This window comes from Perognathus longimembris, chromosome 23 (genome assembly GCF_023159225.1).
Source record: "Perognathus longimembris pacificus isolate PPM17 chromosome 23, ASM2315922v1, whole genome shotgun sequence".
Classification (NCBI taxonomy): domain Eukaryota; kingdom Metazoa; phylum Chordata; class Mammalia; order Rodentia; family Heteromyidae; genus Perognathus; species Perognathus longimembris.
This window is the reverse complement of record NC_063183.1, coordinates 24,544,560-24,556,834: the sequence shown is the minus strand read 5'-3', so window position 1 is coordinate 24,556,834 and position 12,275 is coordinate 24,544,560. Positions and strand designations below refer to the sequence as shown.

The 12,275-nt window shown below is 42.9% G+C and overlaps 1 protein-coding gene across 2 annotated transcripts in view; it reads right to left on the bottom strand.

Moving 5' to 3' along the window:
- Positions 1 to 12,275, bottom strand: part of Nedd4 (NEDD4 E3 ubiquitin protein ligase) — a 60,214-nt gene that overhangs the window by 37,203 nt on the left and 10,736 nt on the right. The gene's annotated exons all lie outside the window — the stretch shown is intronic.

Genomic DNA, 12,275 nt, shown 5'->3' with positions numbered 1-12,275 from the left:
GAATATATCGTCCCACACTGCTCTTCTAGCACACCACACACTCATTAGAATGGAGACAATCCTCTGTCTACCCATGTGTCCCTATTACTAGGAAGAGAGGGCCCCCAGTATAGGTGGTCAACTCTATTTGATTATTTTATGTGCCAGTATGGCGGCTTGAAACTGTCTCTAAGCTTTTTTTTGTTTTGTTTTTCTTTTTGGCTCTGGCTTTTGGTGGTTAATTGGAGATAGGAGTCTCATGAACTTTCCTGTCTGGGCTGGCTTCGAACTGTGATTCTCAGCTCTTAGCTTCTTCAGTAGTTAGGAGTGCAGGCATTTGCCACCAGTGCCTGGGTTGCTTCCCACGTTTTGCTGGTTGATTGGAGGTAAGAGTCTTACAGAGAGACTGGGCAGGCTTCAAACACTGATCTTTAGAAGACCTCAGCTTCCCGAGTAGCTAGGATTACAGGTGCAGGCCACTAATTCCTGAATTTTAATGTTTTTATTCTTAGTGTTTGGCACTTAAATTTATGCCTGATGAATAAGTTAATGAAGAACTGTCTGTAGAGAATACAAAGTATTTCCAAGCAAACAACCCAGCCCCCTGAACCTCTCTGAAGTTAATATTATAATTCTCTAGTTTGAAGAAATACACATTTATATATGTATTTGTATTATATGGGAATTATATAGAAATATATATATAATCAAACCATATAATCAAATATATATTTATATAAAATTTATAAACCTGGTCATTGTTGCATCATTATGAATTACATTGCTTTTCCTAGGAAAGACTGAATGTGATTCACATAAACCTAACCAGATGTCTTAAGCTATTTGGCTTGATGACATAAAGTCCTTATAAAATCAAGAGTGAAAAAAATAATTGGACACTAAAATAGGTATATATTTAAGACATTTACCTTGGAAAAATAACCAAAGAAATGACTGGAATATATAAAGCTGAGATGAGCATTTTCCAAAAGTTCTACTCAGGAATAGGTAACAGATAATAAAAGGAAAAAATATTAAAAACACCTATGTAAGTAGAAGATAGAAGAAGTATAAGCTTGGGCAAAATTCTAAGGCCTTGAATGACATAGTCATAATATCTAACAGAGAACCCAGACCTTCACTAAACAACAAATAGGGAAAAGATACTCAGAGTAGGCTAAGTACTAGAGAGATTTAAGCCATACCCAGAGAAACATAGGCTCCATGGTTTCCCTCATTTGTAACAATTAGTATATATGCCTAGGATAGTCCTAGCAGAGGATCACAATAGCTCAATAGTTATATGTACATGTGACCATATAAAATGATCCTAATCGAAATGAACTCCAAGATATGGAAACAAGGTTTATTTGTTTGTTTTTTAATGTACTGGGTGAAGTTATTTTCTTATTCTTTCCTTTGTTTTTTGGTTTTTTTTCTCCCTTTGGTTTATCCCCTGTTGTCACTGTTTTTGACTGTGGCACCCTGTGTCGTGTATATATGTTTATCTTATTTGGCGAAGGAAAGTGGAATAACAAAATGGTGAGATGGGACAAAGGGTGAACCAAATGCAACAGTGATACTCACAAGACACTAGGTTGGAAATTAACTTGACAACTTGAGGGGGGGAGCTGGGGAAGGGGGGAGGGAAAGTGGGAAAAAAACGAAGGTGTAGGTAACAATGTTCAACAAGAAATGTACTCATGGGGGCTGGGGATATGGCCTAGTGGCAAGAGTGCTTGCCTCGTATACACGAGGCCCTGGGTTCGATTCCCCAGCACCACATATACAGAAAATGGCCAGAAGTGGTGCTGTGGCTCAAGTGGCAGAGTGCTAGCCTTGAGCAAGAAGAAGCCAGGGACAGTGCTCAGGCCCTGAGTCCAAGCCCCAGGACTGGCAAAAACAAAAAAAAAATAAAACAAAAACAAAAAAACAAAAAAAAAAAAAGAAATGTACTCATTACCTTACTTATGTAACTGTAACCCCTCTGTACATCACCTTCACACAAAATAAAATTAAATTAAAAACAATAGAAATCTCAATAGTAACAATCCTTAACCTATTTGTTGATTGAGCTGACAAACTATTTCATGCAATATTAAAACATGAAAATTCCTATTTGTAGATCAAGTCACTCGCCTGCCTTTAAAATGCAGTATTGCATTTGTAAAGGCATGCATTACAAACCTTATTCCCGCTATTGTTTCGGCATAAACATTCTCATGCAGACAGCCAAAGTTCTGTCTTCCTCCTAAGCTATAAATGCAGTACAGATTCTGTCTCCAATCTAGGTAAAATTTTTCATTAGATATGAAAACATCATCAACGAGCTGTTGATTATCAGGAGCTAGTCTGTGGTTATAGGCTGGTAACAAAACATAGAAAAGAATCTGTAGACCTTTCTAGGCCTTAGGAAGCAGTGGTCTCTGACCCACACAGTGATTTAATTTCACGGCTGCCGGGTACAGAGAGTTGACATGGCTAAATGCTACTCTAATATCAACTTGTTAAAAGTGAATACAGACTCAGCATATCAGAATACGAACCCAGACTCACTGGAGACATGGGAAATATTTTGGGAGCTGTTTATTTATAAGTGAGTTACAATATACCACTATAATTAGATTGATATATAATTATTGATAAACACAGGATTATTTCTACAATCTCATAACTGTTGCCACTGCTGTGTTTAGAAAAAGCAACTGTACTGTGACTCCCCAATAAAATAAGCTTTTAGTCATGTTTTAAAACTATTTATCAATTAGGTAAGTTTAGACTCAGCATACACTGAAGTTAACTGTTATCACATTGTTTATAATACTCTTAGGACAAAAAGTTGTTCAATTAACATGGAAAGAAGAACCAGTAGCCTTCCAACAAAGTGCACACTTCTAGACTATTCTATAATCCGATAATCTCCCCCCAAATAGAACTGGCATGAAACTAGTCCTTCAATTATTTGTTAGCTTACCTATGTTAAACTAAGCCCCATGAAAATGTATATTGGGGGGAATATAACAGGCAATTATTTCATTTAAAGCACATTTAAGCAAAACATGGATGTAGCCTTTTCTTTCCCTAAATGACAGAAAGAATAATAAAATGAAATCTAGAAGAATAAACTTGTAAAAACAAAAAAAAAAGAAAAAACACATAATTACTCTTGGTGAGAAGTATCAAGAAACTCAAAAATCAACTATTTCAAGGATATTTCTATAACTAATTTTTGCTGAGTTATTCCTTTCAGATTATTTCATTAAATGTAAACTAAATTTATAAGTAATAGTCATTCATTACCTGTTCCTTTGTTTCCTCCTAAGTACCAGTTAATTGGGAAAAAAGGAGGGAGCAGCTGAAGGCCTTACAGTCTTTTCCTTTAGAAGGTGTTTTAAATGGAATCAATAATTCAAAAAATATAGATTGGAATTTGAAATGTAATCTCTTTTTTTATCTTTAGTAATTACTTACATTGTCTGGGCATTTGTAACAACAACTATATTTATCAGATTTCAAAAGAGAGAAAAACAAACTACCAAGTACTTAGTATTCCTTTTGCCTAAGCTACTCACCCAGTTTTTCTCCCCCTTTCTTATCTTTAGTACAGACATTGAATGATACATAAATACAAATATTAAGTGATATATAAATACAGATAAGCAGGTAGAGCCCACTCTCAACTCTCTCCCCAAAATAAAACTATATTCTGCCAGCTAGGATAAATTAAGTCAGAAAAAATTTAAGTTTCCTGCAGTCTAGCAAGACTGTCTTCTAAACACAGAATTAAAAATGAAAACTATTTCAGTCCAAACTATTTTAAAGACTTTTGAAAGGCCAAATTATATACACAACTGCTTTGGCTAAGATTTAAATTACTACTATAATAAAGTTGCCCGAACAAGAAATTAATATGGTAAGTAGAAAATGATGGAAAATGCCGAGTGATTTCAGGCAAATTCACACATACAAAATTTAGAAATCAATATTGAGAGAGAATGACCTACATTTTAGAAGCCAGTATTAACTATTAGCTGAAGGAAAATAGGGCAGAAACAAAATTCCTGTGGTTGGGGTATACACAAATGCCAATACCATTTCTTTTTCTCTGTTTAAGCATGCAATTATAATAGTTTCTATCAATGATCTTATGTTTACATGCATGGTAGAGAAATATTCGTATGTGCCTTTATAACAAGATCGTCACTTCTTATATGCTTTGCTTCATATCTCAAATAAGCACTCTATATTTTACAATGAATAAAGAGAAAGGGAAAACTATAGGAATACTGAATATTATTAAATACTATTAAATTTTAAATTATAATATGTATCATTCCTATTTGGAAGTAGGAATAATATATGAATATATTAGTAATATATGAAATACTCTAATTGTGTAATGTTAGATATTTATAATATATATTGAATAACACATTAAAATACTGTGCAATGTTAAGATACTGTGTAATATTAACAGTATTACCAATGCCACTATTAATAATATATTAAAGTACTTCAAAGAAAAATATACCAAGATAAAATGTTACAAATTTGTTATTTAAATAGTTTTTTTTTTTATGCTACAGGAGCATTTTACAGCTTAAATCACTTAGGAAAGGTTTGGATTTTTTAAAATACATAATTTGTCCACTGAGGAAATAATATAGTGAAAACCTTTGTTTTGAGGAGGGGGTTCTCCTGATACCAAATGAAAAGTGGTAGTAACAAACTTTTTGAAAGCTAACCACAAGAAACCTCTATAAACTGCTGCTGTCATCAACTGCAACCAAACGTGCCATTCAACTATGCTAACACAAGGGAGCATTTCAACGAGACCCAAGGCAACTTACCTTGTAAGCATGAGGCAGTTGGCTGGTGAAATCTCTGCTGCTCCCTCTTGATAACTTATCCACTTTCACCTCCCTTCCAGATGCAAATTTTATATGTAACTGCGATGGTCCCCCCTTCGAACAACTGTGCCTCAGGCTGGATAAGCAGGAACTATTGGGATAGGACCCCCCCAGTGAAATACTCCTGTGCAGGGCGGCATGGTTTCTGTGCAGCTGAGACTTTGGTCTTTCCAACTCCGGTAGGCAGACGGAGGATGCCCTAGGCGGGCACTGGGGATGCCCGGGCTGGGGAGGAAACTTCATGTCCGGCCGCTCTGGTTTCCCATCCCCCTGCGTGGTTGCCGCTTCGCCCTCCGACGGGGTGGCTGGCTGCTGTTGGGTGAACTGCACCGACAGTCGAGCATAGGCTGGGGCCGGCTTCTCCCCGGCAGCCTTGTTGGGGGAGGAGGAGGCCTTCGTGTGCAGGGGCCGGACGTCTCTCACTTCTCCTGCGGGGGTCCCGGGGGTCTTGGATAACCGCAGGCCATTGACGGCCGTGGACAGGAATCCCTTGGCACCGGTGCCATCTTCCTGGTGCCCGGCGTCACTGGGAGCAACCAGCAGCTGGTGGGAGGTCTGGTAGGCTCCCCGGCCGGGGGGGAGCCGCAGCCCCGTGGTGGTGGGGGAGGTCGGCGGCGTGCTGGAGGGGCTCCTGGGGAAGATGACCAGGGAGGAGCAGCGTTTGAGGGGGGCCTTCGTGGTCCCGCTCACGGGCCGGGAGTCGTCGTCCCGGAGGAGGATGGGGACCACCCCGGGGCTCCTGGGGGGGACCTCGCAGGGGGCGGTGCGCCCGGGGGCCGGGGTCGCGCTCGGGGTCGACGGCGGGGACGCGCCCGCGCTGCTGTCACTGAGGGCGCCCGGGGCGCACGAGCCCGCGCTGGCCACGCTGGCCCACGACCCGTCGTCGCTGCCGTGGCTGCTGCCGCTGCCGCCGCTGCACGATCCGGGGTCCCCCAGGCTCCCGCTCCTCCGAGGGGCCGCGCGAGCCCGGAGCTCACGGTCAATCACGGCCAGCAAGACCACCTCCTCCTCCTCCTCCCCGTCCTCCTCCTCGTCCTCCTCCCCGCGGCCGGGCTGGAGACCTCCGCGGGCGTCCCGGATGGGCTGGAGCGAGATCTGCAGGCGGCTGGTCTTGGTGTGCGCCCCGTCGAGGGGAGGAGGAGGAGGGGGAGGAGGAGGGGCGCGCGCGGCGCTCTCCCCGGGCGTCGTCCCCGGGTCCGGCGGGCACCACGGAGCGGCGGCGCAGGCGGCGTGTCCGCGACGGGCCAGGTTCATCCGGACGACTGCGGGAAGCCCGCGCCCGTCCCCGTCCCGCGGCGGCTCGTCGGGGGCGGTGTGGGGCGGCGGCGGGGCCGCGCCGCTCCTCCCGGCCGCCGCGGTGAAGTGCAGTCGCAAGCTCTGCGCCATCTGGTTGCATTTCCGAGCATATTAAGGGCTGGGGAGTCCCAGCAAGGAGCTCTGCGCCGCCGAGGGGCCGGGGGCCGCTGCGCTCATCCAAAGCGGGGAGGACAAAATCATGCGTGGAGACTTAAAGGGAGAAAAATAAAAATAAAAATAAAAAAATGGGGGGGCCCGGGGAGGGGGGTGGGAGGGAGGGGGAGGGAGGGGGGAGCTACCCCGGGAGTAGTCTTTCTCCTCTTAAGTAAAACATGATCTCTCAGGGTCCAGGGAGAGAGGAAGACGGTCCATGCCGGAGACGGATATTTCCAGAATGTCTTTGAGTCTTCTTGTCGTCCAAATGCGACCTTTTCGGCTGAGCCCGGCCGCAGCCCTGACTCCACACACAGCCAACACTGTTCCAGGAGACCTTCTCCAATTTGCATGAATGACTAACACAGAGACAACAATCTTCTAGCATTTCAAGTGAAACACTTTTCTTTTTTTCTGTTTCTCTTTTGAACCCCGGCTCCACTAAATGAACATGTAAACTACCACCAAGCCAGCAGCAGCAGCAGCCCCCAATCACACTTCCAATACTTTCTCCAGCACAGCCTGGCCACTCATATTTTTCTCCAGAAAGGTTTAGAATTACAGGAAGTGGGTAGGAATGAAACTCCCATGTAATTGAGTATCAAATCGAAGATTAAATTTCCAAATAGGAGTCGTCACTAGGAATCGAGTCGGTCAGTTCACGCAGAAAGGGAATAGAAACCGTTTAAAAAAAAACAAAAACCTGTATTTAAATGAAATCTATTCAAACAAGTTGTATAAATGTGGAAGGAGCCAACACATCAGGGTGAATCAGGACTTCAGCATTAACCCAAATGCGCCTTATAAAAAGTGAAAGCTAACAGATAGAACTACACAAAATGATCCTCCTGAGGCTGCTTCCAGAATGGAGCACAGAACGGGGGAGAGAAAGGAAAAAAAAAAGAAAAAAGCTGAAGAGACGCTGTCACCAAGTTATTTTCTCCTGTAATTTTAAGACCTCGCACTGCCAACTAGAACAGTCTTAAATGATGCCATTTATATTTTGACTATTAAAAACTTTGCCAAGAAATAGCCAAAGCAAACATTCCATGAAAAACATATGCAGATGAGACAGGAAAACTATACCCCAATCTAGTTCAAACGCATTAGCTATTTTACTCCACTGTCTCTGCAATACATTCACTTAAGAGGGAGGTAAGTAAGGAATCTAAACAGGGTTTCACACATCAAATAAACATATCTCAATGCCAATTCTGTTCTGGAAAAAAAAAAAAAAAAAGATCCCACTTGGGAGCTCTTTGCTGCCCCCTACTGGTGCTTTGAAACAATCCAAGTCGCTGTTTGATATGTATAAAGAAATATAACCCATGCATATTCCTTTATATAAACAGAGTACATACTTGTTTACATTTTTTGAGCTAGCCTCAAGGTGGAATTACTTACCCATGTTGATAAAACTCTCACTGTAGGGAACAGTAGGCTGTTTGTCTTTCCAGAGGTTGGGATTTTGTATGTATATATATATATATTTTTTTCTTTTTTGGCTTTGTATTTATTTAACCTTTATTTTCAGTTTACTAGGGCAGTAAAGTTTAATATTTTAATTTCTCTCCCAAATGTCATAGACTAAAGTTGGTATTCTGTTTGGAAGAAACAAATTTATTTTTAAATAATACTCTAGGGTATATTTAAACCTCTTACCTGAATTTTATAGCTGAAAGTCTAGCAATAAATATATACTGGCTCATTCATAGGAAAGTAAAAAGGAAAACAGCTGAGTTGTTTACCACATGGAACTACACCCCACTTGTATTTTTCTAAGTTTTTTTCCCCCTAAGTAAAAGCAAATATGTAAAATATATACCCGTACTTTGTTTAAACAAGAAAATGGCTGAAGTTAGGTCTGTTTTTAATCATTTTTAACTGTACTTTTAATCAATTAAGACATGATAAAATATAAAGAGGAATTTCTTCAATTTTATTTGACTCAAAGGAGACATTTCTCTGTCTTAGAAGGTACATAATGGTTGTAAACTTAGTAATACACTTACTACAGTACTTTGGTTTTATAAACCCTATTTCCTTATGATTTTAAGGACTTCAATAAGTATCCTTTTTTTACATGAGTGTGTGTGTGTGTGTATCTGTGCCAGGACTGAGGCTTGAACTCCGGGGCCTGGATGCTGTCCCTTAGCTTTTCCCTGCTCAAGACTGATGCTACTATTTAAACTACAGGATCACATTTGGCTTTTTTTTTTTTTTTTTGGCCAGTCCTGGGGCTTGAACTCAGGGCCTGAGCACTGTCCCTGGCTTCTTCTTGCTCAAGGCTAGCACTATGCCCCTTGAGCCACAGCACCACTTCTGGCCATTTTCTGTATATGTGGTGCTGGGGAATCGAACCCAGGGCCTCATGTATACGAGGCAAGCACGCTTGCCACTAGGCCATATCCCCAGCCCAACACATTTGGCTTTTTGGTGGTTGACTGTAGATAAGAGCTTGTCTTAAGGACTTTCCTACCTGGGCTGGCTGTGAACCTCAATCTTCAGATCTCAGCCTCCTGAATAGTAGTTTGGATTATAAGCGTGAGCTACCAGTGCCTAATTGCCTTATACGTTGTCTTACAATTTCCAAGAAGATCCATTGCTGCTTCTAAAGAAATTTAAAAGAGGAGGAGGAAGAGCAGGAGCAGGAGGAGGAGGAGGAGGAGGAGGAGGAGGAGGAGGAGGAGGAGGAGGAGGAGGAGGAGGAGGAGGAGGAGGAAGAGGGGGAGAAGGAAAAATCCTCTGTAGTTAGACAAGAAGGAATGGTACTTGAAAACTTTAAGAGTTTCAGACAAGAAAACTTACAGTAAGGCAAGAGAATCCTACATATGCTCTAGCATTCCAGTTAGAGCTTCGATTCCAGAAAGGCTGAGTAGCCTGTCCTTCCAGGATCTGAACTACAATTAGTATAGTCACACAGGATATTGGAGCCTGGGGTAAAGGTCACCCCTCAGCCCAGTAGAGGCGGCAAGGTGAGTGGTGAACCCTCATCTCAAGGGTAGGTGACCTGGGCAGCGGTGATAACCCTCACCCAGGAGCATTTGTACTGGTCCTACAGAACTTCCTATTCTGGAATGAAAGCAGGTAAAGTCCTATTAGGCCTGAAGCTCATGGAATCCCCACTCTGAGCTGTTATTATTTACACAGAGAATAACATGATGAACTGCAAGATGTGGACAGGCTGAGCGCTTAAGTCAGCACAGAGCAACTAGATGAGGCCACGAGGCCTTATTCCTGGCCACATGTTAGTTTAGATGTTGCTCTGAAGGTATTTCAGAAGTTAAAATCAACAGCTAGGCACTGGTGACTCACACCTGTAATCCTAGCTACTCAGGAAGCTGAGATCTGAGGATCCAGGTTTAAAGCCAGCCTGAGTGGGAAAGTCTCTGAGAGACTATTCTGGGGGAGGGGAGAATGACAGTCCTGGGGGCATGAAATCAGGACCTGGACACTGTCCCTGAGCTGGGTTTTGTTGTTGTTGTTGCTCAAGGCTTATACTCTACCACTTGAACCACATTACCATTTCTGGCTTTTCTGTTGCTTCACTGGAGGTAAGAGAATCACAGACTTTCCTACCATGACTGGCTTTGAATCACGAACCACAGATCTCAGCCTTCTGAATAGTTAGGATTACAGGTGTGAGCCACTGGTGCCCAGCAAGAGCGTCTTATTTCCAATTAACCACCAAGAAGTTGAGAGTAGAGGTGTGGCTCAAATGATAGACTACCAGCCTTGATCAAAAGAGTCAAGGGACAGCTCCCAGGCCTTGAGTTCAAGCCTCAGTAAATCACCCTCTCCACACACAACCACAGATCTGATTAACACTAAAATCATCGCACTTGGAGGAAATTTGATAGTATTCCATAATGCAAGTAGGCTTCATCCAGTTAGCTGAAGGCTGTAAGTACAAGGAGTTTCCCGCAAATAAGCAATTCTGCCAATTGAGAAAGCCTGCCTGCAGTCCCAGATTCCTGGCTTCTCCTACGGGCTGCACACTTGCCAGCTTCACAAACACATCAATCAGGTCCTTAAAAATCTCCCTCTAGCCCTCTCCCTCTCCAACCCTAACCACGACGCAACCACTAAAACTCACAAGTGCAGTGGCCCCACCCAGAACCCAGGCATCTCCTACACCCTCCCAGGGATGAATGTGTGCAGGTGTATTTCTTAGAGCAGTGACCCAAAGTGCTAACTTCTGCATTGCTGAGATATTTTTAGGACCCACTGTTATGAAGTGGTACGCCTCTATAAACTCTTACGTCCACCACCAAAATGACCGTATTTTACAAACCTCAAGTCTTAAGATGAGAAAGGAGTTTATATATTTATATTGTCTTCTCTCTCTCTCTCTCTCTTTTTTACGAGTTTTTTGTTAGTCATGGGGCTTAAAAATCAGAGCCTGGGCATTGTCCTTGAGCTCTTTTGCTCAAAGCTAGCACTCTACCATTTTGAGACACAGCACCACTTTTGGTTTTCCGGAGAATTTTCACAGGAAAGTCTATGAGACGCTATCTCCAATTAACCAGCTGGAAACGTGAAGTGGCATTGTGGCTCAAAGTGGTACAGCACTAGCCTTGAGCAAAAGCACCCAGGCCCCAAGTTCAAGCCCCATAACCAATGCATTCGTTTACAGATTCACAACTTAAGGGTAAGGGTGATGGGCTTTGATAAGCAGGTGACCCTCTTTCTTTATCAAACATGCACTTCGCCACGACATCCTGCCTCACCGCAGGCCCAGCAGCAAGGCGGCCAAGTGAGCATGCACCGAAGCCTCTCAAACCAAGAACAAAAACAAACCTTTCCTCTTTTTTTTTTTTTTAAGGGTGGGGAGGGTTGGTCCTGGGGTTTGAACTCAGGGCCTGGGAACTGTCCTGAGCTTTTTTGTTCAAGGCTACTTATCTACCACTTGAACCACAGCTCCACTTCTGCTTTTTGGTAGTTAACTGGAGATGAGTCTCACAGACTTTCCAACTAGGGCTGGCTTCAAATGTATGCACCGCCTTACATATGAAACTGTAACCTCTCTGTACATCACTTTGACAATAAAGAAATAATCTTTTAAAATGAAAAAACTCCACAATCCTCAGATCTCAGCCTCCTGATTAGATATGATGACAGGCATGAACTTCCAGCACCTGGTTCAAACCTTTTCCCTTTTTAAGTTGATTTCCTCAGATATTTTGTTACAGAGATGGAAAGCTAATGTAACTTACATGCTCAAATCTTACAGATTTAAAATAGAAATGTAAGATGCTAAGAAAATGGTTAAAAAAAAAAAAGACTTCCCCAAGCCTGGTACTGGTGGCTCATGCCTGTAATCCCAGCTACTCAGGAGGCTGAACTCTGAGGATCAGGGTTCAAAGCCAGGCTGGGTAGAAAAGTCCATGAGACTCTTATCTCCAATTAAACACCAAAAAGCCAGAAGTACTGATGTGACTCAAGTCCTTAGACCACTAGCCTTGAACACTAAAGCTCAGGGAGTTCAAGCCCCAGAACCAGTGTGCACGCGTGTGTGCACGCGTGCGCGCACACACACACACACACATACACACACACACACAAATCCCAAGAGCTAGAATTAAGACATAGACCTTCAAAATAATTTAGGGAGCAGAATAATCATTCTATAAAAAGGAAATCAGGTTGCCTTTGCTTTTCGACCCCTGTAAGAGATGTCCTGCTCAGCAGAGTTAAGGTTAGAGAGGAGCAAGGTTGAAAGTGGATGTAGGTTATCTCAGGAAAAGCCAGGAACACTCTACAGAAGCTACTCGAGGTGAAGGCTCTGGGGCCCTGGCTACAAGGTCCAGGGATGACTAGGAGGGAAGACAAGATAAAAGGATCCAGTTGCTGTCATCCCCTCACACCACAGACCAAGGGCGAGAACTCATCACCTGATGAGAAAGAGAGGAGGTGATGGATAAGAGAATGAGCAAG